At 40.7% G+C, this 27,298-nt stretch overlaps 1 long non-coding RNA gene across 2 annotated transcripts; it reads right to left on the bottom strand.

The window, feature by feature from the left end:
* Window positions 1-20,810: 20,810 nt before the first annotated feature.
* On the bottom strand, window positions 20,811-24,680 carry LOC121911329. 2 transcript variants are annotated; one of them, XR_006099833.1, is made up of 4 exons: window positions 24,479-24,680; window positions 22,517-22,643; window positions 22,008-22,240; window positions 20,811-21,463 (listed from the first exon to the last, which is right to left on the bottom strand). It is a non-coding gene; the product is annotated as an uncharacterized LOC121911329 (long non-coding RNA). The 2 variants fall into 2 exon arrangements; XR_006099834.1 differs by having other exon boundaries at window positions 22,008-22,234.
* Between the last annotated feature and the right edge of the window lie 2,618 nt (window positions 24,681-27,298).

Here is a 27,298-nt window from a genome sequence, read left to right as displayed (position 1 = left end):
ACAAGGTCTACTAACATCAGTAGGTGATTTGTTTTTGGGTTGTTATTGCTACCTTACCCGCAGAATGCTGAGTCAGTGTGTACACTAAAGAGAAATGCTGAGCCGTTGTATATACTTTGTTTAAAATTGGTCTGTTTTTCTTGTAGCAACCCTATTGTACTAAAGCAATGGTTGGTTGCTCTACTGCATTAATTCTGTGCTATAGGGACAGTCCAGTGCTATAAGCCTAGACTGCCGGGGGACCTCCCATGATGCACTGAGCTCCTCTCTCCACCTCATCCTCTTTTCATCTGTATGCATTCATGTACCATCAATTACTAACTTGGCATCTTCCCTGTAGTTTTGTGCTTTCTTGTCTCGCTGGAGACCTTCAGCTGTGACGGACGGCTGTCCAGCTTGACGCCCGTCGCTGCTGCTTCTATTATTATTAGTCATTTTTGCCCACTGCTACCGCTAATAGTCATATTGACTTTATACTTTAACTCTTTTAATACCAAGTACATATGTTTTTTCCTCTCCCTAAGTTTTCCCCTTAGCCACCAATTACCATATTTCCATTCCCTACTATATATACTTCCTCAATTATTTAACCTTTCATCAATCTGTCTTCCCAACACTTACCCCACCATCTGAACCAGTTTTTTCCTAAATCTTACTTATATATGTTTCTCTGCTCCACTTGTTCCCCTTCTTTGTATTTTTCTAAGGATGCAGTAATGTGTGTATGTTTTAGGTAGTTTAACGTCCACCCAGGTAATAAATTGTGGAGCGGCCAACTAATAAATTATTCAATTAGACCACTTCCATTCTGGCTGAGCAAAAGAGAAAGGGTGAGGGGGGGGGTAAAGAGAGAAGCAGGTCTGAGCAGGTAAGTTGAGGACATACAGTAGATGGGGTGGGGTTGGAAAATATAGATATTACTAAAGAGATGAAAATCAAAACACAGAGCAGGAATTCGTGTCCTGGTGGCAACTGGTGACGTGACCTCACTGTGTGTGTGAGTACGGAAAGAAGATCATCACCCACCTCGACACTAATCACTGTGGTTAAGCGCTTCCTCCAGCTTGTCAATCAGGAGGAAGTGAGTGACCATGACTGCATAATAAGAGATACGCAGAGCATCAACCAACAGGATGATGATGCTGTAACCGGACAGAATAACCCAACTCATGGTTTCCTCCAGTTACATTACAGTAATTAAACATTATAGAGAAATTCAAGAGACAGTTGTGCTTCATATAACTGCTGAGTATTATTTTGCATATAAGACTTGTTAACACTCTTCATGTCTGTGTTGCAACGGCAGCAGCAAGCGGCAACTATCACGGCTTGAGGCTGATCCCTGACTTCAGTTCCTCACTGACTCATTATGGTTTCAATCGCTAAATTCAGGCTCTCTAATGAGTGCGCTGGTGGTCATTTTTAAAATTATTGCTCCGCTAATAAGATTTGAAGATATATAGTAGGCTCTGATGTCTGCCATATGGGGGCGTTGATTGACAGCTGTGTTTGACAGTTCACTCACCTGCTGCTCTCCCCGGCTCCGAGACTCAAACTATTTCTAGTATTTCTATAAGTTTAATGTTACTTGATTATGATACCTGCCCGGTGATCAGCATAACTCATGTATCTTTTGAATGCACATTTTGTACAAGAAACAATACATTTGAGTCAGTTTTTAGCTAAAGCTAGTTGTGAGTTACAGATTGCTACTGGGTAAAGTTAGCTTAATGTTGTATGGGTGCTATATTAACCCAAACTGGATAAAAATTGAACCCAGTGATTTTTTAATGTGTAAAGCAGCTAACGTTGGCACAAGTGTGCACCACTTGGTGTTCCCCTTAAGCTAGCATACACTTCAGCCTGAGGTAGCGGGGCGTGTCTCCAGGCTGTGAAAGGCACTCCTTATTTGGAAGGTCTTGGCCCCAACCGGAAAAGATGGAGTTGACCATAAGCTGCAACTCTGGGCTTCAAAGCGGCAAGTAAACGAGTAAGCTCAGATATCTTTCTCCCCAGCCACATCCTCCAGCTCTTCATGGGGTACCCAGAAACATTCTCATGCCAAATTGGACATCTTATAATCCCTCCAGGTGTTCTGGGTCTGCTTCCATATGGAGACATTCAGGAGGCATCCTGATCCAATGCCCAAACCACCTCAAGTGGTTCATTTTAACGTGACGGAGCAGTGGTTCTAATTTGAGCGCCTGATGAGTGCGAATAAAACTAACAAAACTCCACACACTTTAATCTGCGATCTTATTGTTTAAGTAACAAACTATTGGTAAGGGTTGGAATGCACAGTAGATCAAAAGGTAATGAAAGAGCGCTACCCTCAGGCTCAGCTCCATCTTCACCATGACAGTCCGGTGCAAGCATTTTGCTGCCAAATCAACGTCGACCCACTTGTTAACCTTATCCACCATCTTACCCTCTCTAACAAGAGTTTCTGCCTCCTTCACTCGGACAGCAACAAGCACAAAGGAGGAGAGTACAATGGCCTAAGGCTTGGAAGAGCTGGTCCTCAACCTAACCTCTTCACACTGTTGTGCAAACCACCAAGCATGCGCTGGAGGTCATGGTGCAGTGAAAATGACCTCAAAATTCATGCAGCTTTCTCCTGCAAACAAACCCTGTCTAAATAGTGACGCATAGTAACACAGTTCGCCTCGTTTAGCTTGATAAACCACATTTAAACTGTGTTGTGACACATCATCTTGGAACCTCAGCAGGTGCAGTGTTGCAAGAATAAAATTCAGGACCTTTCGTAATGCCTTGTTCATTGTTTTTTAACTGTCTAAGCAGCCCCATGGGTACCTCACATAATGAGATTCTGCAGCCATTCCCTCCTTTTCAATTTTTCATACAGTGCTAACAAAACTGGTCTGAGCTGCTTTTTGTATACATTTCTAGAAATTACCATGAGATCACACTGCGCAGCTTAAGATCTCTCCAGCTGTGACGGGTTTCTCCAGGTTATTTGTTCACTATCTCAAAGTGACGCAGGAGCCTCTGCATTGTGTATCACACTTGGGCTTTTAGAGGGTTGCATTTCCTCCGCACAGCAAAGCCAAGTGCAGAAAGCCTGTCGCTCCACTCTGAAGTGCTGTATCAATGACAAAGCGGGAAAAGGAGTTGACAGAAAAGAGACAGAAAAGTAAAGGGGGGAAAGGGAGGAAGCTGAAGCGAGAGAGCGGAGAGGAAAGAGTTAAAAACGGGGAGGTCGAATGACAGTGAGATTGCACAGAGGGACGGGTTCAGACAATCTGCGAGAGGTCACACCTTCATCTCTCTTTTCATCTCTTTAAAGATAGACACATGAGCTGTGAGATGGATGGAGAGGCATCCGTAAACAAGTGTGACAACTATCACGTCATCTCTCCGTGATTCAATGGGCTGTCTGGAGCGACTCATCTGTCAGTAACAATCTGTGATGGAGAGTGTGTTTGATTGTGTGTTTATCCGTGTGTGTGTATGTGTTTGTGTGTGTGCGCATGCGGGTAGGTGACTATGAGGGTGAAAGCAGTAGTTAGTGTGTGTGCAATCGAGGACATTGCTCAAAAGTGGTGTCATCTTAGCAAGGAATAAAAATGTATACACACACACACACACACAGGCTGATGTATTGAGCTGTTATGAGTCCTTGGTTTGACGTGACGTCCGGCCTCAATTTTCACCCTCTAGCTCTTGTGTCCATCATTGCAATATCCTCAATTTGTGAGCGTTTGAGTGTGTGTTGGAGCTCAGGTGGCGGTGCCGTGGGATGTGTGCCCGTAATATTTGTGTGTCTGTTTGTGATAGTCGAGGTGGAATGAGGGCAGTGAGGAGGAGGGGATGAGGAGCTGACAGCAGCTTGACAGAGAAAAAAACACATTTCGAAGGTGTGAGACGACTTAAAGGTTTCTCTGAAGCTCATGAGTCATTTTGAAGCACCCTGTGTGGCCATGTGGATAACCCATCTCGTCCCCGTGGCGGTATTTCTTCTGCTATTTTGTCACTCACTGTGTAATCAGTGGATTTAATCTCAGGCACAATATGGAATGTAGATACTTTGTGTTTTGGTGAAAGTTGCTTGCAGTATCAAAACAGTGTCCTTCCTCAAGCTGCAACAGTAGATGGCAGAAACATTCTGGAGCAGAGAGTACAAGCCCAATGAATAATGTGACAGTGTATTACTCCCCAAAGAATTTTTTATTTTTGTTGTGTCTTGCTCAAGGATGGATCCTTGCTAAATCATTGAAGGCTGGGTGTTCTAGTCAAGAGGACAGTTTGCCAGGGAGCTATAAGCTACGGGAGAAAAATGAAAGAATTTTAAGAGGTGAGTTCGTCCTGTAAGACATATTTCCTGCCGATACCCTATTTCAAATAAAAAGTCTATAAACCAGGACACCGTAATGTGCCTGGGTTGCTTACATTTGTTAGAGTAACCACTGCATTTGAACAGTTATCCATCTTCACTGCTGCATCAGCTTATTCATTGTGCTTAATATTTGGCATTTTTTTCTCACTTTAAAGGCCAGACAACCACTGTATGTGGTTTGTTGTAACTTAAATTATTCAGCATAATTTCCTATTAGATATCAATCAAACTAAACTTTGGATTGTTCAGCTGCTCGGATTACAAAACCAAAATATCAGATATGCTTGACGACAATTTCAGAAGTATAAGAGAGCAATACAGGGTCTATAATGATATTGCTGATGTGCAAAAAATTGTCTACTACCTATGTGAAAGCCGCTGTCTGCAGCATCAAAATGCCTCCAATAGACATTTCTCACAGCTAATTGTTTGGCTTTACAAACATAAGTGTACCGTATAAAATCAATGTTATTATTTACACCTGTAGATTGTTCCATTTAGGTGTGCTACTAATGCCACGTCCACGCTATGTGGGATTGATGCAAAGGATCAGAAAGGTTCCCATGTTAAGGACTTGCGCAGGAAGTTTGTATGATAACTAAGTTGGTTGTATGAGGGTTTATAATACTATGCATTGGAAAAATGTTATTAAATCCATGAAATGTGGGTTGATTACATTGTGCGACTGATTTTGGCTCATGCGACGTTCATTTTCGCTTGGTTTTCAGGCACTTCCGCACTATTGAGTGCCAAATTGGATATATCGGCGCTTTCAGAAAAGTCATAAATTACCACTTAGAGGCTTACGTGAATGCTATTTACAAGTTGGAAAACTTGTAACTGAAAGTCAGAATGTAATATATGAGAAAGGTCTGTTATTACAAAACTTTCCATTTCAAACTGAAGCGAGGATCTATGAAAAAAAAACACAATATTTGTCATTCGTGTGAAGGCATCAACCTTTACAACGCTGCCTTCAAACACACTCATACAGCAATCTGTACAGAACAACCCAGCCCTTGTGGGAACGGTGACCACCTAGTACTTACCTGTCAACATGATATAGCTGTTCAACATGTGTCCAACATCTTGTGTCTGTGTATAAAACTGTTATTGCTTTTGCAAAATGGCAGTTGGGGCCACAAGAGAAGCAGCAAAGAAAAAAATCATCCTGTTGCATGCTGATCTGTGTCTCGCTCTGCTCTCCAGCACCTGGGCTTCTTACTTGACTGCGGCAGCGTTGTGCATAGACATGAAAGCGTACGCCTGCACACCTGCCACATTTCCATTGTAAGAGGGTGTTAAATCAATGCAAGCAGACAGAGCTCATTGAATTTACATAGTGGAGCTGAGCACAGCATGTGGTTTGACTTGCAGAAAATTTGTGTGTGTGTGTGTGTATATATGTGTGTGTATATATGTGTGTGTGTGTGTGTGTGTGTGTGTGTGTATATGTGTGTGTGTGTGTGTGTGTGTGTGCTCGAGACTGGGGAATACTTTCGGTTTGTATTGAGCTTATATCTTTCCAACTCGTTCTCATTCCCAGGTCGTCAAATACCGACGCTTTGTCACGCCCCTCGGCGGTTGATCTTTCAGTCACTTCTTTATGAAGCAAAGCTGATGCAACGATATACCACCCTACACAGCCGGGTATTGTTACACATGATCAAAAGCCTGCCCCTCTCCCCTTCTCTTAACTACCTCTTTCTTTTTTTTCCTCCCTCCTCCTCCTCTCTTTTAGTCTTTCTCCACTCTGTTCCTCTCCTTCTATTTCTCTCACATTGATTCAATTTATCTCTCTCACCCTCTCTTCTCAAACCCTCCCAGTCTACCCCCACCTATCTCAGTGATGGTAATCTCCCTGTAGTATAGTATTGTCAGACTTTGATCACAAGCCAGCCGCTCTCATTCACTCTGCTTCTCTCAGACCTCTCTGTGCTTTCCCTAATACTCTGTAGACGTAATGAGTACTATGGGTCTTGTTTGATAGACTGCTGCACACACATTTTACAGACATACTAGCCGCTCGCACTTTCACTTGGCGACATGATTGCCCACACTGAGTCTGCATGGAAGAAGGAAGTGATGCAAGCTAAAATGTTGACTTTACTTTCAAAGAGAATGAGGCAACAATTAGCGCTCACTTGCAGCTTTAATGAAAGATGATGTAGCCGAGCATCATCGCTATCCTCAGCTGTCTCCCAGAAACCTCATCTCATTGGTACAACACTGCTGTCACATCACCAGGTAACACCCGGATTTGATATAGAATGAAAATCTGACTTGTGTATATATGCCATGAGCGCTCACAGATTCAGCTGGTAGAACATTGGGAATTGTATCAGACAGGAGAAACCTTGTGCAGGCTTTGATTAGCACATATATACACAGTCATGTTTGTCCTGCTCAGCTTATTCTGCAGGTGTCTGGGGGGTTTTCATGAAATTGCAAACTGTAATACAATTCACCATGAGGCTATTTGTGCATTGGTGGGAGTTCATAAATTCACATCCAAACTGGCATGTCAATACCAAGTAGGAAACCTGCTGTATCACATACAAATGTGAAATATCTTGACAGGGCTCGTTAGTATGTCCAGGCACAGACTCACTGACTGAATATTAATTTGGAAAACCTTTAACAAATATTATCATGTAAGTGAGGTTAAGGAATATGAATCATCTCTGATTTGCTTCAAAAATCATTTTCCAAATATATTTCTTGTCAAAAAAACAACACGTTAATTGCATGTTGATATTTGCAAAGCTAAAAATCTTTTCCTGAGGCTTCGTCTGTCACGGTTGCAATTTGACTTCCCTGCAATTACTCGGCCTTGTCTGTTTTCGCTGTTCATCAATAACCTCTCTTGTGCTTTCAAAGCTGCTCTTTCCCATCTGTCTATCAATTGTCCTGATTGTGGTCTTGCCTCAGCCATCACCTGAACCTACTGACACACCTGTACCTCATTCCCTCATCAAGCATACTGTATATACACATATTATGGGTCAGTCCCAATAGCCACACTTGCTGTATTTACAAGTAGTCAAGGGGCTACTTGTGTGTAGGGATGTGCAGAGAGCCCAGTATTTGTATTTGTATCTGTATTTGTTGAGGCAGCAAAATTATTTGTATTTGTATTCAAATGAAAGTGGACAGACACTTAAAAATCCTGTTTTTGTTTTTATTACGCTTTTAATTCTAGAAAATTAAAGTGTTACAATAAGTGTTCATGAAGTGTGTGTCAGCAGCTCAGCTTTATCTCTGGGGAACACTCCAAACTCTGGGAGTGATGTCCAAATTAGGAAATGCGTCATGTAGCAGGTGGATGTGACTCCCTTCCCTGAGACCTACTGATAGATGTCACAGCAGAGCAGAGGAGAGACACTGAGATAGCGATGTAACCGACCTGCACTCTGGTATTTGACATGGTTTATTTTTCCTCCTGAAAACAAATAATTTTTGAAATATTTGTATGAAACAACTATTCATAAAAAAACCCACTATTTGTGCTTTGCCGAATAATGTATTTGTATTTGGGCACACCCCTACTTGTGTGACCTATTTCCAGTTACTCCCACAATGTCCAAGTACCTGTTAAGACTGCAAGAGTTTTAATATTAATAATACTATTCACACTAAATACAACTTCCACTTCTTCTTGTCTGTTGATTATTGCCGGTCCTAAAACCAGCCATTTGGTGCACCACCACCAACAACTGGACTGGTGTTGCACGATACTGAGACAAAAGTTGTCGGATACAACTGGCCCTTAATATCACTTCCAATCAGCATTAGCAGAAGAGTCCATTAAGTATGAGTTAAGTGTAGAGTGTGTTATATTATATTTCTATATATTTCTTTCTTGTATTTCAGACATACTACCTGGCGGTGTGTGAATGTGTACTTAAAAGCGCAAGACCACAACTGTGGTTACTGGGATAGATCAGTTGTCTTTGTTGCCGTTTTCTTAGCCTTTGACCTGACAGCTGGTACATCCTTCACAGCTCTCTGTATCTCAAAATCTACTGCGTTCTGGTCAGTTGTTCAGTGTTATCACTTACTGGTAAACACATCACATCAACTGGATGAATAAAAAAGTCACTGTAAAATGCAATTAATGAAAGCCTTGTATAAACTCAACTGTTTGAAGGTGGCAGCTGTGGGATGATGCTGAATCCTCTAAAGATCACCTTATGTGAGGAGAAAATGCAGGTTCATCCCACCGGCTTTCAGTCCAATGAAAGGACACACCTGCAAAGGCTGCATCCTTTGAAGCTGCTCTACAGTGCACTACAGGTCATGTGATTTGGTTATATAAGGTAAGCTAAGATAAGATAACGTTATTGTCTGTCACAAAGTAGCAGAAATTTTCCTTTGAAAAGACTCAACAGCTGCAACTGTAAATGTGAAAGTAAAATTCATTGTATGTCTTTTTATTTTAATACATATTATAAAACTAACTAAAATGTGTTTGGCTCCAAATTAACTGCAGTGTGATTTAGTTCCGTGTTTTGAAATACTGTGTATTCATATTTCAATTATCCCTGTGCACTGAATTAACTCTCAGCTTTGGCTTTCCATTAATCCATCCGTGGGAGTGTATTGATTTGCCAGGGGTGGCTATATATATATATTAAACCCGATTTCCAACTGTGATTTGCACAGGAGTGGAGACCACTAACCTTTGTTTTCTTTTTGGGGTTCTCAAAGAAATTGGGTTTCTTTCTTTCTTTGTTTCCTGCTTCTTTCTCTCCATTCTTCTATTTTTGTGTCTCTTATCAGAGAGAGAGGTCAATTATAGTTGACACTGAGCAGTGAAAACAGACAAAAGCCTGAACTGGTGTTTGTTTTGTCTAGTTAGATTCTACCTTTCTTCTGCTAGCAGGGTTTATTTCTCCAAGAGTCTTATACTGGCCGGTGTCTCACTCTGCCCATCAGAGAATGACTCACATTATCGTGTGTGTGTGTGTGTGTGTGTGTGTGTGTGTGTGTGTGTCATAGGGCACACAGTGTGTCTGGCATAGAAATGACACTCCAAAGCCTGGTAAATTACATTAGCAATTCTCTTTCTTCTACTCATTTTTATCAGGAAAAGGTGATCTACAAGGAGGGAAGGTAGGTGAATAAAACATTCCACGTTTTCAACCTGAGAAAGTCTGTCACTATCCACAGAGCAAACTTAAAATGCTCATTTTGACACCCCATGTGAGTATTTTGCATTTGTTGTATTTCACTTTATGCATGTGATGTATGGCGTATTTCTGTGCCCCCCCCCCCCCCCCACATTGTCGATTTCTGTCACGCTCACCTTGACGTCAGCGGCATATAGCAGCTGCTCTCCATCTCACCAGCAAGTAGAGCGTTTCTTTAACAATGACATGAATCAGGTCAATATTTCATTCGAAATGCAGGGCTTTAAGACATGATGAGGCAGGGAGAAAGCTGTGGCCGTTTGTGGCTCAACTTCAGGATGAGACTGAGGTTTGTGAGCCGTGTAGAGTCTGAACACTTCAAATGCAATACAAAATAAAAAATAAAAAAAACGTTTTTATTTTATGTAGTGTGAAAATTTGAGCACTGGAGAGTTTTTTTTGCAGTCGGTTGAGCAACTTTACTAAACACAAATTCACAAACTCCCATTTAGCAGGCTGCAGATTCTCCACAAGTGGGAGCTGTTAGCTGTCAAGGAATGTTTGTATGTATTCAGTCAGCAGAATCCCTTTCTGAACTCACTCATCTAATATGCTCTTTCTCTCTGTCTCCCCATCCTTTACTAGCGCTTTCTCAAAAATTTGTTAGTTCACTCACCTACAAACATGAAGTCAGTTGAGGCACTTATTCACTTATTTCCTGAAGACTACTCCTTGTTCTACTGTAGCTTGGAATATACCTGATTTGTACCTTGCGTCGCACAAATGAATAAATAGAAATGTGTTAATCTTTAGTGAGGATACTGCTATGAACCAATAGCCCAGTATGTAAGTTAGCTGTCAGTTTGCGTACACTGCACCGAAAGATATTTTTTGAAACATTTTTCATCTCGAAGAGGTTTGTCTTTGGCTCAGTTTGTGCTCTCTATAGAGCGCATCTGCATTTGTTTGCCTTCATTTGTGTCTGCTCCAGCCCAGTATGCCCAGTATGTCCACTGAACCATTCTGCACCTCATGATTTATGTCCAATGCCAATATTCAGTGCCAGTGCAAGAAGTGGCTTGAGTTAACTGCAATCTTTCCCAAACCTTTAGTACATTAATTTAAAAATATCATTGTTGCCAAACACATTTTCTATATTGTAGAAAATGAGAATTAAAAATACATTGGCGCTGGATAATATAAACCTTCACTGAACTGGGTTTCCCATATTGACTTTCTGCAATAGGGATTTTCCAATGACAATATATGCACTTGTGCCACCACTAAATTTTGCTCCATGTTGCATCCAGATGGTAAGAACTAACCAAACACCTTCCCCACTATGAATAGGAGAGACTTTTGTACGAAGCTCTCCAAACCTACATTCTCTCCTTGTTGGAAAGTTGATCATCTCCTGTCGTCTCTTTTCACCTTTTGTGCCCTACAAACGTGTCATTCACCATCTCTGTCAAAGTCACATTAGTATCACATGTCCCATCTTCTCTGCAGCCTCATGAGTGTAACCTCCCTGAACTCCCACTCTAGTTATATGAAACAGTGTCCAGTGGGAGTGTTTCAGCACAACCTTCATTCACAATTGATTTATGTCTGAGACAAACATGTTACACAAGCAGTTTGATTCAATGTTATTTACAATATGTTTGCTCTTACTGCAGTTGAAATCTCTCTTGAAAACTGGTGAATTTACGAACACAGAAAGGTTTCAGTTTGTGTGGAGGGTCGATGAGTTTATGTAAACACCAGGGTGAAGTAGACATTGTGGTAGTCTAGTATGAAGGTTGAAAGCATCTCTTATTAGCATTCATCTAACTGAAATGTAAATTGAAATGTTTCTATTTTCTAAAATGTGCATAAATAACGTCAAAATTTGTTGCCAAATTTACAAGTAAAACTATATTTTCTATACTAATGAAACTACCTTTGTTTATAATTGTTTTCTGAATGATTGTCATGTATATATTATAGAAAAACACCAACCTTAGAAGAAAACTGTTATTCATGTGTTTACCTGTGGTGTCTCCACTTGATAAAACTCACGTTTGTGAAACTTTTGAGGGTCAGTGAAGATTACTCAACATTTCAAACTGTGAGGTTTCTCATGCACAGTAGCAGATAATAAAGTTTTGTCTGATATCCTGTCTTACCTGAGATGAAGTGGCTGAAAAGTTTTCCCAGTGACGATGTCATAACCAAATAGGCTCGTAGGCTTGAACCTGTTTGTCACTCAAAAGTGTCCTTGAGTGAGACAGAGTGAGTGAACCGAGACTCCTGTCGTTCCAAGTTGCTGCTGACCTGTCACCTGAACGTTACAGTCCCCATAAAAAGAAATTTGTTTTCACTATATGTCATAATTTCTCTAATTAAAAAATAAACGACATGTCAAAGTGTCCTTGAACATGACAATGAGCGATAAATTACTCTTAACGAGCAGGCCAGAGTCTGCCACAATCTGTGTTTTTGCGTGGGTGGATGAAAATCTGTTTTTTTTTTCTGAGCTCTGGTGGTTTAACTTCTCTTGCTGCAGTGATGTACAACATTTTGACCTCTAACCGCACCTATGATCACACCTTGGTGTGATCACAAGTACAAAAGAGAACACCTGACCACACTGAGCTGTGATCTAATCACTGTACTCCAGTGTAATGCTACACCACTGCTGCACACGGTGTGGAAATAGCATGTTGTTGTCAGGGTTATAAGACTGGGTGCTGACTACAAACCATACTAAAGGAAACTCCATGAAAAATACATTTGGGGAGCATTCTTGTAGTCAGCTTTGACTCATTACAATTACAATGAACTTTATTAGAAAAGTGCATGCAACATGCAACATGAGATATTTTCTTGCATTAATAATTTTGACACATTTGAAGGGGACGTATCATAGATGTTTCCAGGTCTATGTTTTCATTCTGGAGCTTTATTGGAATATCTTTGACGTATGCATGATTTGCAGCAAAAAACTCCTTATTTAATGTATACTGACACTTTATGCAGCCCCTCAGTTCAGGTGCTATCTGAAACAGTCTCCTGTTTAGCTCCTGTCTCTTTAAGGCCGCCCTCTACAGAGGCTACGTAAACTAACAGCAGTAGTGGGATTTTACTTCTTGTTCTCATTCTTTACTTGAAATATAAACTTCTGAAATACATCAGTACATGTTTGAGACCGAATTCAATCCGAAATATGCAAGTGGACAACATGAACAACCTTAGCAACAAACGCTAGGGAACGGACGGCTGTTTGTGGGCCTGCGCGAACAATCTGACATAATGAGGACGAAGGAGAGGTAACATTGCAAACATAGCTTTCAGAGCAGGCTGAAGCCTTGACTTTTGACTTGAAGGCAGCATTTTTACTGTTTTGAAACTTTGACCATGGTTAACATAGACATAGACATCTGATATAATAACAATATAAAAAACAAACAGAATATCACAAAAAGCATGATATGTCCTCTTTAACAAATTCCATACATTTGCAGTCTGCATGTAAGCAGTGGTCACAAATCGCTTTAAATGGGCATCAGGTTTGTGCTGGAAAAAGTATCAAAACTTCCAAAGAAACTTCCAAACACCTCCTACAGCATTCTCCTCTGTCCCTTTGTATGTATACGTATGTATTCACTGTGTATTCACATAAACACACTGCTTCCATTACTTACTTGTGTCACATATGACCAATTTAAGCAAGCCTAGTTGCTATTAATACCCAACAACAGAGAGGATTGTTTCTACTGGCGCACACACACACAAACACAGCAGGCCTTCAGCTGCTGGCTGTCAGCTGAGTTAGTGAGGAAAAGTTAAAGACTGCTGGCATTAAACACAACTTGTCCTTTGCTACTGAAATACTCAAACACACACACACAAAACTGACACACTCAAACTGACAGACGTAATCACAGCCACTCGAACACACACACACACACACACACTGATCTCTGATTCATTAGAGATCTGCTGGCAGGTCTCAAGCAGAACATAGGATGACTGCTGCCGCTGGCATCCTAAACAGCCACACACATACGCTTTGTGTCCCCTACTTAGACTGACTCGTGCACACAATAAATTGTGTTAGATATCTGTCACAAACGGCTAAAGGAAGTGCAAACTGCACACGTACGAACACGCGCGCGCGCTGACAGAGATTGATTGGATGAGAGAAGGAAAGCTGTGAGTGTGTGTGACATTAGAGATCACCTAGGAGATGGGAGACCGCACACACACACACACACACACACACACACACACACACACACAGAGTGACAAGAACCAGAGCAGAGCCGTGCCAAGGCAAATGAACCCATCTGAAATGCAATCCCCATGGTCTTATAAACACACATACACACACACAAACAGGCCAGCTGAGCAGTCCCTGCTTTCTCATTACCGCAGATGGATAGATAGATGGTGGAGGCGAGGGAGGGGAGGGGAGGGTTGGAAGTGATGGGGTGTAGGCACTAAAAACAGGAGGGAAAGACGGAGGAGAAAAAAGGAAAAGAAAACAGTCGAGGAGGGAGGAAAGGGAGGAAGGAAGGTAGCGAGATGAGCGTAAAGAGGAGGAAGAAGCCGGCTGGGATCTGCAGATGATAGAGAGAGAGAGGGAGGGATGAGAAGATGATGTGAGATTGTGTTGAGAGCTATATTAGGCAGAGCAGGGTGTCTGGCTATATGGCAGGGGAAATTGGTGTGTGTGTGTGTTTGTGTGTGTCGCTCTGGTGGTGGAAATTGGTGTCGGCAGGACCCCAAATGGCTGTTTTCCTGCCTGACAGGAGATAAGAGGGGGAAAAAATATATAAACAAGGTAGCAAGATCGCAGGAGAGAGAGAGGGGGAGAAGAGAGGAAAGTAAACAAGAGCAGAGGAAGAGAAGGAGGAGAAGCAGGGAGAAAGTGAGCAGAAGGGAGGAGGTGGAGGAGTGGAAGACAATGAAATGAGGAAACCAAAGAGGGATTGAGTAAAAAGAGATGAGGGGAAGAGATGTCAGGAGAGATGAAGATAGAAGAGAGGAGAATTTAATTTTAAAATGACCTTTATTTAACTATGAGGGATATGCCACATGAACAGAGACGCTTTCTAAATTTTGCATGTGAAGAAACAATAGAAACTTTAACCACTGGCACAACTATTAACACACTGTCCCAGCATATATATAAGGCTGAAGAACCTCAGTCTATCCACTGCCTGATAATGGACATGCTTCACCCTGAGGCGAGATGCCACCAGGCCCTCAGTCATCTGCTCAGGGTCCACACGACCCACACCATACTTTATTGTTCCTGGATATCCAGATGGCCTGTTTAGCCAGCCCTGATACAAAGTTAATCAGTGTATAAACATTTTAAAGACCATGATTTAGATCCAAAAACAAATAACTCAAAAGAAAAAAAACTTCTACAAACCCTAAAACTACACCCTTAATAAGATATGTGTCTGTTCGTGGCTATCGCCCCATGTAAGATCTTCCACTAGTGTTCAGCTACCTGCTTGTACACGGAATACCAGCCAACCCTGTCAGGGTAAAATCTGGGCCAAAAACCTCAACCCACCTCGACTCCTTAATCCTTACCAGAGAGCACAGATTGAACACTTTGATACAGATCTGGCACCAGCTATAATGGGCACTCAGACCAAGTCTATGTGCCAGTGAGACATGAAGCACTATCCAAAAGGTCCAGTAAAAACATATGTAAGTTTTATGGTTTATCAGATGCCAAACAGATGCACAGCAGTTTATAATACCCAGAGACAACTCACAGTGGAAATCTATTGTGGCGATCGCAACGTAAACAGAAATATTCAGTGAACTAAGACACGGTGGACATGCACACGACAGCTAGAATGCCAGCCATGACAGAGCCTGAATGCCATGCAGTCAGATGCTGTGGACGTCGTCCAACTGCAGCCGTAGGCAGGTAAACATCACCTGCACAGGTCCAATACCACCCTGACCAGAATAAGTTGACAAGAGCCTTCTGCAACCGCTCATCTATAGGCCCCTTGGTGGAAGGAGGACAGCCGGCCTGTGCCGAGTTATAAACAACCAGAACAACAGCTTGGGTAACAATCATTTCCATTTAAACAACCTGGCACATACTGTCTCCACCACACTATCCCAGGTTTTGTTTCCTGTATAAATAAATCTCTAAAGCACTCCTGGAACCTTCATACCTTCTGTCCTCTACCAACGGCGCCCTAAGCCGACTGGCTACAGCCCCACACCTCCACTCTCCCAGGTCTCGCTCTTCACCCAGGTGACTGGTGCAGACGAGACTGTTTTTATCTGCACCATCCACATATGCAGACTAGTTTATGGAAGGACTGAGAGAGTCCAGTCAGCCTGAGCCAGCAGAGATTAGGAGCAAACTTGACATGTCACACAATAGTCTAAACTATGTTTTTGATACTTTTCCTGTTATAAAATAAAGCATAGAATCATTAACACATTAATACTTGTATTCGTGTTTAAAGACTGAGAATGTTGACACAAACCATCAGTACCGAAAGCCTACATGTGAGTGTACAAAATGTGTACAGCTCTTCTGCTTTGGTTTACCGTTGAGGGAGCAAAAGCTTGGCAAGAGAGAAGGTGGCGGGTGACCGTGGTCATGGGTCAGATCCAATCCCAAGATGCTTTGTGGCGTGAGCCACAAGGAAAGCTGCCCCATGTTTTTCTCTCTGTCAGCCTCTCTCCAGATTCACTCTCACCTTACAAGTTGACCTTTGTCTCAATACGGTGAAAACACACACACACACACACACACACACACACACACTTAACATTTAATAACAGGTGTAAAGAAAAGCCTCACTCACAGTATGAGATGCTGCCATATTTATCTATTTGTATGTGTATAAACCTTTGTTTATGTTTTTGTAATCACGCGTGTAATCATGCATGAGTGTTTTGTTTGTGTGTGTGAATATGTGTGTGTGTGTGCATGTGCGTGTGTGTGTGGTTCAGGAACACTGTGTCCACTCACCTGAACACATCAAATCAAGGTATTGAGTTTTAGCTCAGCAGGATGTTGGAATAAAACCAAGACAGTATGTTTCTGTTCAATAATGAAACACACTTCACGTTAGCAACCTCTGACATCACACAATGTGTTTAGCTTTGGAATTTATTGCTCCAAAGACTCAGAAACATGTTTAACACAGGTTGTTTGATGTGGCTAATGGGTTAGCAAACAGTAAGTAAATCAGAGAGACTGAAAGCTAAATGTGCTACACCTACAGCGCAGAGAAAAAAAAAACATGTTTTCCATGGCATTTACTGTGCCATACTCAGTAGGTAAATGTCACAAAACAGACAAAGTGTAGCAGAATAAATAGCAACTGTAGTTTTTTTTTTTTTTTTTTTTACTATAGTTAAACTGTTTCGGTACTTAAAATATGAATTATTAATCAAGTCACATTGTCTTGAAATAATTTAATTTCTTTGCAACTTTCAGTTTTTAACAGATGAGCTGCAGTTGGGACTGTGTGACTGAATGTACTGTAAATAATTATATATGTAAGTAAAGCAGGGGACTTGGGGCCAGATTTGGCCTGTGAAACATTTTCATAAGACCCCCCACATCTTTAGAATTGTTTGTCAGATCTGGCCCATAAAATATTTTTTATTTCATTTCAGTAATTATAGAGTAATCATTTATTTTTAGCAAGGCTGCAAAAACCCTGCACCTAACTTGTCTATATTTAGCTTTAACCAACAGCAACCAACAGCTCACTAGACAACAAAATGTCTCTTTCTAAACCTAAAAGAAAGGCTGACCTGGGACACAGAGTTTAATCTGACTGCTAATCTGAGCTTTTGTTGTTTGAGACCCTGAATTTATACTAATATATGAATATACAATAAATAATTTGCAAAGTAAAGTCATGTGTGAACTTGAATAAGAATCAGGTGAAGTAAATTAATGAATACATATTAAAAAAAGCTTTCTTCTGTTCATTAACACACTGAGATTGACCTTTAATTTAAAAAAGCAGAGACAGAGAGGTCAACACAACGCCTGAGACAATTCAGACAGCTAGCTTAGCAGCAACTCCACTCCCAACAGTATTTTTCTTGTCATTGTTGTTCCTTATAACGCTCAGCCATGTTATCCAGAACAATTTTGTCCCAGCTACCATTTCCTGCCTCAGCTGAAAGCGACACACCTTCAAAAAAACAGACGTCCGTGTGTAATGGCTGTAAGGCAGCAGAAAAAGAAGAGAAAAAAATTGGTGCTTTCGCTCTCTTTCAGCATTGGGTAGATTGCCCTTCACAGTCTAATGAGTTCTGAAGGAGTTGAGCATAAAATGGAGAGAAAGACATTCACAGGCCAGCAGGCTGACTCATAAATAACACACCTGAGAGCAGAGGAGGGAGGAAGGGAAGATGGAGGGAGGGATGGGCACAGATATGGAACCTTTAAAAGTAGTGAAATATATACATCAATGCACACAAAAGCAAAAGCCTGCTGCAGCGTGCTGAAAGAAAGGGGGAGAGAACGCTATTAACAAATGGAGAGGAAGAGAAACAGCTTTTTAAAAAAAAAATGTAAGTCACTTTTCAATAAATACACACAAACACATCGAGAGGAGGAGAGAAAGAGCTTTTAAAAAAGTTTTATATAAATACACACAAATGCAAGTAACAACAGTATGTAACGGAGGGAAAGCGAAAGATCAATAGAGAGTGAGATAAGTTACAAAATATTTTCAATTTACTGTACAGATGGACACAAGTTTTTATCGTTGTCATGCAAAATCTATATAACAAAATTTTTTATTTTGATTTTTGCCACTAGGGGGCAGAGGAACACCATTAAACCTGACAGACACTTAACTGCAACATTATCAACTCATAGCTTTTCTGGCTAACTGTCAGAAACCTCTTGCCTGTTTACACATTATACAGACATGGCACAACATTTGCAATTATTTGGAATTTTTGTTAGTTTTTGTCCACATGAAGAGTGCACATGCCATATTCGCTCTCCTTTTAGCTTGATTTTGGTCTCCACCAGCTCCTGAGAAAAATGTCTGACTCCTGACCTGCTAGATATTCCACTTTCACATCAGAGATGTTTGGAATTTTTTACTGAAAGCAGCTGCCTGCTGCTTCTGGAAACAGGTTGATAAGAGCAGTGAGACTGAACCACACAGTAAATGTACAACAAACCCAAAACAATGAGCTAAAAGAGACTAAAAAGATCCCAAAAAGTGCCAAATTGGGGTAAATTCTGTGTAGGTTTGTCTCGTTGAGCAATCCCTTTCAATTTTCTTATCTAATTCTGGCACCATCCTGCTTTTAAACTACTTAAAAATGTAATTTGATAAACTCAAAAATGCACTGGGGTTACACTGAAACAAAGGCAGTATTTTATATTTCCTGACAAGCTGACATTTTGGAGATATAGTACAAGGCTTTTACTGTGGGGCACCATTGATATTCAGGTAAGCTGTAACACTGTGGAGGGAGAAAGAAAGATGGAAGGATGTACATGAATGCGTATATAGATGCATTCAAATAGAAAAACCTGTGCGCATACAGAGAACAGAGAGAATGAGAGACGGGGGAGCAGCGGGATCTCCATAAGTAGTTTGTCTACATGGATGCGCACACATGCATAGTCTTATGCATGAACACAGACAGACAGACAGATAGACAGACAGAGGTAGAGCGTGCAAACGGTCCGGCATATGCTGGGTAGTTTACATATAGCCAGAAAGACTGAGAGTCATTGAGGCAGAGAGAGAGCAGCAGACAGGACAGACAGAGGAGGAACATGACTCTGCATACAAACACATGGAAAGTGACAAAGGTGATTTTGAAGAAGAAACAGCTTTGGTTCCATTTTAAAAGTGGACAGATATGTTTCAAATAATTATATCTTCATATACGTATATGCTTACAGTGTAGGACACACACATTAACATAAACAATGTTTTACAGCCCATAGCATTCATGCAATGTGCTGCTGTCACACATACAGTACAGGGAATTGCAGCGCAGCTTGAGTTTCAACTGCCTGTCACTTTTGTTTTCTCCTTAAACACTGCGACAGTCACTCTGGTTTTGTTTACATACCAAGTAACTGAATCCAATCAATTTTTCATTCTGTTTTGTTTTGATCGTCTTGACAGCGTACATCCACTAAACTTGTTTGCATGCATGTCAAAGCTTCAGAAAAAGCATGCGTGTGTACTGTGTCGTCTGTAAACATGAGATTAAATTGAGTTAAATGAGGCTGTTGTTATTTGTAGTTTTGCAACACCTTTTGGTTGATAAGCGCTCTGTTCTGTGGTCTGTGGTGTTTTTTTCTGCACGTATGCCAGGAGAGTTTAGCCAGGAAAGTGTGATAGATGTACCCAAAATCTCTTTATATAAAAAAACATAATAACCTTCTTTAACGTCTGAATGCTTTAAACCTTCATTTTCACATAATTTTTACGGCTTGACAGACCGCTTGTGGTTCTGTACACGCATCGGATTTATGGAGTGAGAACGATGACCTATTAAGAGGTTTGCTTGGGGGAAATCAATCCGACTGAAACACCCCAAAAATCTCTTTCTCACGCTGTTTTTCAGTCTTTGTGAACTGTTTGAGCTCCCTGCAAGAGAAAGAAAATGCAGCTGTTGTGAAAAAAAACGAAAAGGTCACGTCAAAACAGAGAATCTGAACCTGAACTGTGAGCTTTTATTCAGTTTTTCCCTTTTAACCCTTCCTACGATGATGCTGAGAATTTTGAAACAGTCATGTTAGACTTTGTTACTTTGTTCCACTCTCAGGTTATATTTTCTTTTTAACATATATGTTTTACACATCAAACACTCTATATGTTCTCTGTCTGTTGTCGTGGCAAACAGGAGGCAAACAGATGCAGTCAGCCGTGACAGAAATGGATTTAGATGTCCTCGCCTCACAACCCCGCACTCAATTAAATATAAAAACATTACAAGAGTACATAAACCCTCCTGTCATGTATACATCTTATTATCAATGACAGTGAGGGAGGGGTTTTTTTTTGGTCTATATGTTGTTGTGGCCTGTGATGAGCAAGAATCTAACGAGAGCTGGCGAAACAAGTTTATGATATTTGTCAATTAACATGACTCAAAAAATTGTAAGCAGATGTCACTGAATGTTTGTTTTTTGTGAAATGTCTAAGTAGCTATCCGATAGATTTCCATGAAATTTGGTTCAGACATTCATGTTCCTCAGAGGATGAATTCTAATGACTTCTGACTTTTCCTTTAACTTATTCAATGACATATTCAACATCTACTGAATAGATTGGCACAAAACTTTGTACATTTGTTTATTTTATGATATTCACACATAGAAAAACACACTTTTACATACATATACTCAGCTGTACATGGATTTAAAGTAAACAAGAAGATGAGAAGCTAAAAGCCAAGACAAAATTAACAGAATTTCATTAAATAAAAACAACAAAGGGTGGAAAGGCTACTGCAAAATAAAGAAGAAAAAAAAAAGAATATTCCCAGAAGAAGATAATTCCCAGACATGTAACCTAATAACGTTGGTGTTCCCCTGACTTTTCCTCCAGCCAGTCCATGAGGTTGGCATTTATGGTTTAAAATTACCATCCAATTTAGACATTTCTGCTTCCCTCAGGATGATTTATAACAACTCTGATCCTCTGACTTTTCATGTAGCAGCATCATCAAGTCCACTTTGTCCAATACTTTGGGGGTTTTTTTTTGTTTGGTTTACAGCCCAGCTGAGTCACTAGCATGGCAGTAAACACTTCGTGTTGTTGGGGTTCACATCCCGCGTGTGGTTTGGTTTAGGCAACAAAAGCACTTTGGTAAAGCTTAGGGAAAGAACATGGTTTGGTTATAAACACGTCCTGCCTCATGTTTTGAGTCACTTTTGTCTTTTTCAATATTAAACCAAACCACAATCATTCCCTGACTCTAAATCCTGTGAGCACTGAAACATAAAAAAAAAGTTGAATTATGCTTCAGTCACTACCAAGGGATATTATAGGAAAAAACATTGACTGTGAATATTTTGCTGATACCTCAGTTCTTTATGAACATTTTGAAAACTGGCAGATTAATCATTTAAAACATCCTGCAATTATGTCGACAAAAATGCATTTGTTGTTATAAATTCATTATGCTTCATTGTAATTTCAAGGAGACAGAATAGCTGCTGAGGTGGAGGATCTAACTCTTTAGTCTATGCAAGTTCTGAAAAATGGCAAAAAAGTAAATGTTAACAAACTTCAGTACATACATAAAGTGCATTTACTATGTGGCGATCACCCAAATTATAATTAATGATAGTTATGTCAATTAACATACTATGTTATACAGGGTATTGGTAAATAATGGTTTTTTATTTCTTTGTCATTTGTGTTATTTTCATGACTATATGATTTGTTTTATGTATCATCTCAAAATCATACATCCATACTCTGTTTATGTTATGTTACGTGATCGCCCATATTGTGTTTTTTTTTTTTACTCACCTCCACACCCCGCCAGCCCAGTCTGCCAGTGATACGGCTCTGTTTTGCCGCTCGTTTTACGTATCAGGTGACGAAAAATTCAGTACGGTGTCTGACGCCAACAAGTGAGGAGCAGGGGAGACGTTCAACCTCCGTTTGTAAGCCTACCTCTGGCATTCTGCACGCGTTTCAGTCCGCGTTGATTCATGTTCGCCTTGTGCGCCCTCGTGCAGCTTGGAAAAGGGCATCTTGTCCTCATAGTTAGTACATAGAACGTAATTAGTACTAACATAGTAAATGCATACTGTACTAACATAGAAAACTATGTCTGAATTATTTCATTATTCAGTATTAAATAAAAATCTCTGTTCTTAAATGATCACACAGTGACCTTTGATAGCGAGCGAGAGCAAAAGACGGCTGTTGCTACAGAAAATACTTATGTCCATACAGTATATCTGCCTAATATTACCTGATATTACAAATGGAAGATGGTGTTTTTGTAAGTTTTTGTAATGCTGTCTGAATACCTAAATGAATGAAGTAAAAGATCCACCAGGCCTCATAATCATCCCTCCTTTTCCTTCCTCTTGAGTGAAAGAAAGCAGTGAATGACCTCTCTAGCTCCTCTCCATCTTTACCTCTTCTCTGTTGTCGCTGTCGCACAAAAGGCAAAGGCGAAAGGAGAGAATCAGCGCTCAAATACATTTCTTTTTTTCCTCTCCCTACATCAGCACAAAAGGGCTGTATGACATGAATGAAAGCCTGAATTGAGTTGAAAAGTTTCAAATGGCTGAAAGGAAAAAAAGGGGAGAAATTCGAACCAAACAGCCGACTGGCAGTGAAAAAGACTGCAGTGGCTCTCAGTGGCTGGCGAGTAGCTAGGTGCTTTTTGCCAGGTGCTTTTTCAGAGTTTCATATGAAAAGGCTGCAATATGTGCACAGCAACACTTGGGAATTTGAAACCAAACTGGAGGCACAATGAATAACACATGTTGGTGCTGGTTTTGTATAGATTTCTGTCTAGTTTTCACTGGAACGGATAAGCAAAGTAATATTTTTTATTTTTGGCTAAAAGCTGGCGTTATAAGATCCTGTCCACACGAGAAAAATGACAGCTTTGGTTGTTTGTTCAAATGTTTAAAATGACGTATTTTTTTACAGTTTCCTTACAAATGATCTCTTGTGGTTATGTGGGAAATGACTGTCCTCTCACAAAAGCAAAAGCACAACTAGTGTGATGGTGTTACATCACAACAAACCCTCGTTAAGGAGGAGGTTGCAGTGGATGATTGGATGAACAAAGTGTCTAACTTTGACACCTGAGACTGTGGTTTGCACTCCTTTCAACAGTCAACACTGGTTTCTTTTAACACTGGCTACAATCTTCCCATTATTTGTTTGTTTGTTATTTATTTGAGTTTGTAAACTTAAAGGATATGTCTGGCAATTTTCTATATTTTTTTTTATTGTCAACAAACCTCATGTGCAGAGCCAAACCAATAATTAACTGATTCAACAACTATTAAAAAGACATCAATGAGCTACAAAGTTGTACTAAGTGACATGTTCCTTGGCCCTTGATGGATAAATAAAAACTCGCCGGTCAGGTCTTTGTTGTCTTAATTGAATGAACTTTATTCTGGATCCGGGAAGCTAAGTGTAGCCTTCGGAAAAATGTGAACAAAATCCAGGCAGTGATTATGTTTGCCAATGCAACATAATTTGGAAAACACTTTAGTTGTATGTAAAGGCCATAGACTTTACATTGTGATGACGTCACAGATTTTTAAATCGCTTTTCTCGGCTTGAGGAAAGTTTTAGAAATATAAAACCTCCATGAATCAAAAGTTAATGATAGAAAGAGTCATAATTGACGTTGTTTGCAGTTTGAGGGGTCCTGTCAACAGTTTTACAGACGTCTGTTTTACAATAGTGGTCTATGGGCAAAATCCTTTTTGGGCCGCAGGGGGATTTTTCACTGCAATACTGCGAGTGGCCACTGGGAAATATTGGCTGCAAGGCTGAGCGGCAGCACCCTATCCAGCTCTTATTATACATCCATGGGATAGATGGGGCTGGAACCCCACAAAGAATTACCAGAAGTGTGATCCTTATCCTGTCTGATTTTCTGTTATTTGACTGCTATTTCTCCAGTTAACATTGTTCAATGGTGTTGTGGCAACAGTCTATGCGCTGGAATCAGCTGGGTGAGTTCATGTCGGTCACATCATGCAAGATGTATTTACAGTAACTTTAATTGCTTTTGTATGCTGGAAGCACCATAAATGTGCATTGTTTCATTATTACATGACCTTGTCGAGAAGAATCAGACACCAGAGTCAACTGTTTAGCCAGTGGCTTTTCACGTGCAAAGGTAGGACACAGTTGTGCATGTAGGTCAAGCAGACAGGCAGGTGTGTTTGTGTGTTTGTGTGTGTGCATGCATGTGTGACAGCTTCTTTGGGACCTTCTCCAGTGTAAACACCTACCTTGTCGGGACCAGTAGTCCTCATGGTGACCAAAGCCCGATCCTTATGAGGCAAAACATAATTTCTGCGATCCTGGTTAGGGTTAGGATTAGGGTTATGCTGTCTACAATGAATGGAAGTCAATGCGATGTCCCAAGAAGGATAGCTGCACAACCTTGCACATCTGTACGTACTGCAGGTGCCAGTGTGTGTGTGTGTGTGTGTGTGTTACCCCTCCTACTGAAAAAGTAGGAGGGGAAAGAGGAAATATTACAGATGGTGAGAGGAGGAAGCTTTGCAGGATTTACTGTAAGTGGGTCATGTAACGAGGTAGATTGACAGGAGGTGGCGGTGGTGATGGGGAAGGGTTTGAAAAATAAGAGATGGGAGGGAAGGTGAAGTGACAGGCAAGAGGTTTTCAAGGCTACAAGATAGGGGTTATAGGAAGGAGGGGAGAGGTTGATAGAAAAGGACCTGAGGGGTGAAAGCAGGGATGGTTGGCGGGGGAGGGGGATGGGAGACGGAAAGGTGACAGGAGTACTTGGGCATGACAAGTGGATGAGGGTGAGGGGAGGGAGAAATTGACAGAAAGGGGCTACAGGGGGTGTAGCTGCAAGAGGGAGAGGAAGAAGAGGAAGCTGAAGGGAAGGAGACAGAGAGAAAGAGTAGCAGGTGGTAGGATTACAGAAGGAGGTCTGGCGAAAAGGTCACAGGAAAAGGTCGGGGGGGGGGGGGGGGGGGAGAAATGTAAGCAATGACACCAAGAGTGATGGAGGGAAAAAGAAAGAGGGAGCGGAAGAGAGATGTTTCAGCTCCAGCTGTGACACCGTTCACCTCCTGTGATCTCTGTGTCTCCCGTAGCTACCAGGTATGTTTGTGTATGTGTGGGTGTTGAAAAATCCTTTTTTTTTTTTGTCAGTTGAGGTGTGGGGAGCAGAGAGGGGAGCATCAGCGAGCAGGGAAAGGCCTCCCAGGATGCTCGCCCTATTGTAGCGCTGATGGTTTTCAGGCAGCGTAGAGCTCAGAGGCTTCTCCCAGAGTGATGGGCCTCCAAAGCAACCTTTCCACCAGGCCTGCTGTCAGTCAGCGTTATCTCTTCAAACTGACGCCAAGAGGAAGACTCACAGAAATAGCGAGTTTCTTTTTGGTGGTGGAAGGATAACGCCTATAAAAAGTGTTTTTTTTTTTTTCTTATTTCTGGAGACACATTAAAGTAAACTGGGATGTACACAGATTATTTCAAGAGTGTCACAGGGGGCAGGTACCAAATAATAGAGAGATCTGCTGAGATAGAGCTGTAAGTTGGCTCCTAACCAGCACTGGTAGTAAGTATATTATCCAAGCATGAGCCAGATGTTTGCGCTGATGGCTCTGTCAGGTTGAAAAAAATAATATAACACATAACAGGAGAAGAAACAATAACCTAAACATTTGATGAATTTGGTAATATATGATGAATAGAAGAATAATAGAAGAATCTGTAAGAAATGGGGACAAAAGCTTTAAGCTGCAGTATGTAAGTTTTCTCAACCTATCCTTAAACCACCTTTTATTTAAATTATCATTGATTGATTTCTTAATCTGTGTGTTAGTTGTTATTAAAATGCTTACAATACTTTCTTTTTTTATTTTTATTGAATATAGCATATTTTTGTACATGTCCCTTGTCTATTTAAGTGTGTTCTGACCTTTCTTTTTTTAAAGATTTAGTCAAATCATAAGCGGCAGTCATTAAATAACGACTAATTTCCCTCTTTAGATTATGTGTGTAATGCTGGTGATGACAATGGTTATGCATATCATCATTTTTGATCAGTTGATTGAGATTGGCCTGTTATTTTACAAGGATGTGTATTTATAGATTTATACAGCATTTACACTTGCTCACATATGATAGTATGTAGCTTTCTAGCTACAGTATCTATCTAGTATCTAGCTTTCTTACAGTATATATATATTTTACTGCAAAGGATTTTTATACTTTAGGAAGATCCTTGTGGGATTGAAATGGCTGCTTGTTCATAAAATGTTCAAGCTTTGAATGTATCACAGCTGGAGAAGACACGCAACACTACAGGTATAGTTTGCATTGTGACCCTCTCCTCCTCCTCCAACTCTCCTTAACTTCTCTCCTCCCTCATGCATTATGTGTCTTTTAGTGTTTGGTGTAAAGATTAATGTGTTTACATGCTCTCTATGTAGCTGTATGTTACCCATTCATATGCACGTGTGAGAGCTTATGAGAGTGTGTGCAGACATATGAAGTATATGTTTGCACATGCGATCTGTGCATTCATATATCTGTATGTGCAGCAGGGGGCCAGTGTGTGTGTGTGTGTGTGTGTGTGTATATGTGTGTGAAGGGTTTTGTGTGTGACCTATTATATCCACAGCTGTCTCTGCAAGCAGAGAGCTGACTGCAGCATACAAATGATGTCAAAGGCCATAGAACATGCCAAGCAATGTTGATTAAAGCTGACGTTACAAAGATAAGCTTGATTAATTCTGCCACTTACTACAGGTTGACAGCTGAACAAATACTGCTGATTCATTATGAAACGCTGCAGATCCATGTTTGATTAATTGTGCTCAGAAAAACAGATTCCTAATTTTGTACCGTGTTTGCTTTTCTAATGTAGATTCTTGATAAAAAAACAAAAAAACAAAAAGAAACTGCCTCACAACTCACACAGTCATCACTTGAACTTTAAGTTATGACATGACCAGTGAGTAAGAAATAATTCACCATGTGGTTTCTTAATAAGCTCGAGCAGAACTAATAAAGAGGAAAATTGAAGTTACACTGGCAGCAAAGGCCCTCAGTGAAAAGGTAATGAATCT

The sequence above is a fragment of the Thunnus maccoyii genome, chromosome 14, assembly GCF_910596095.1.
Source record: "Thunnus maccoyii chromosome 14, fThuMac1.1, whole genome shotgun sequence".
Taxonomy (NCBI): Eukaryota; Metazoa; Chordata; class Actinopteri; order Scombriformes; family Scombridae; genus Thunnus; species Thunnus maccoyii.
Note: the sequence above shows the minus strand (reverse complement) of the source record. Positions and strands in the feature narration are given on the sequence as shown.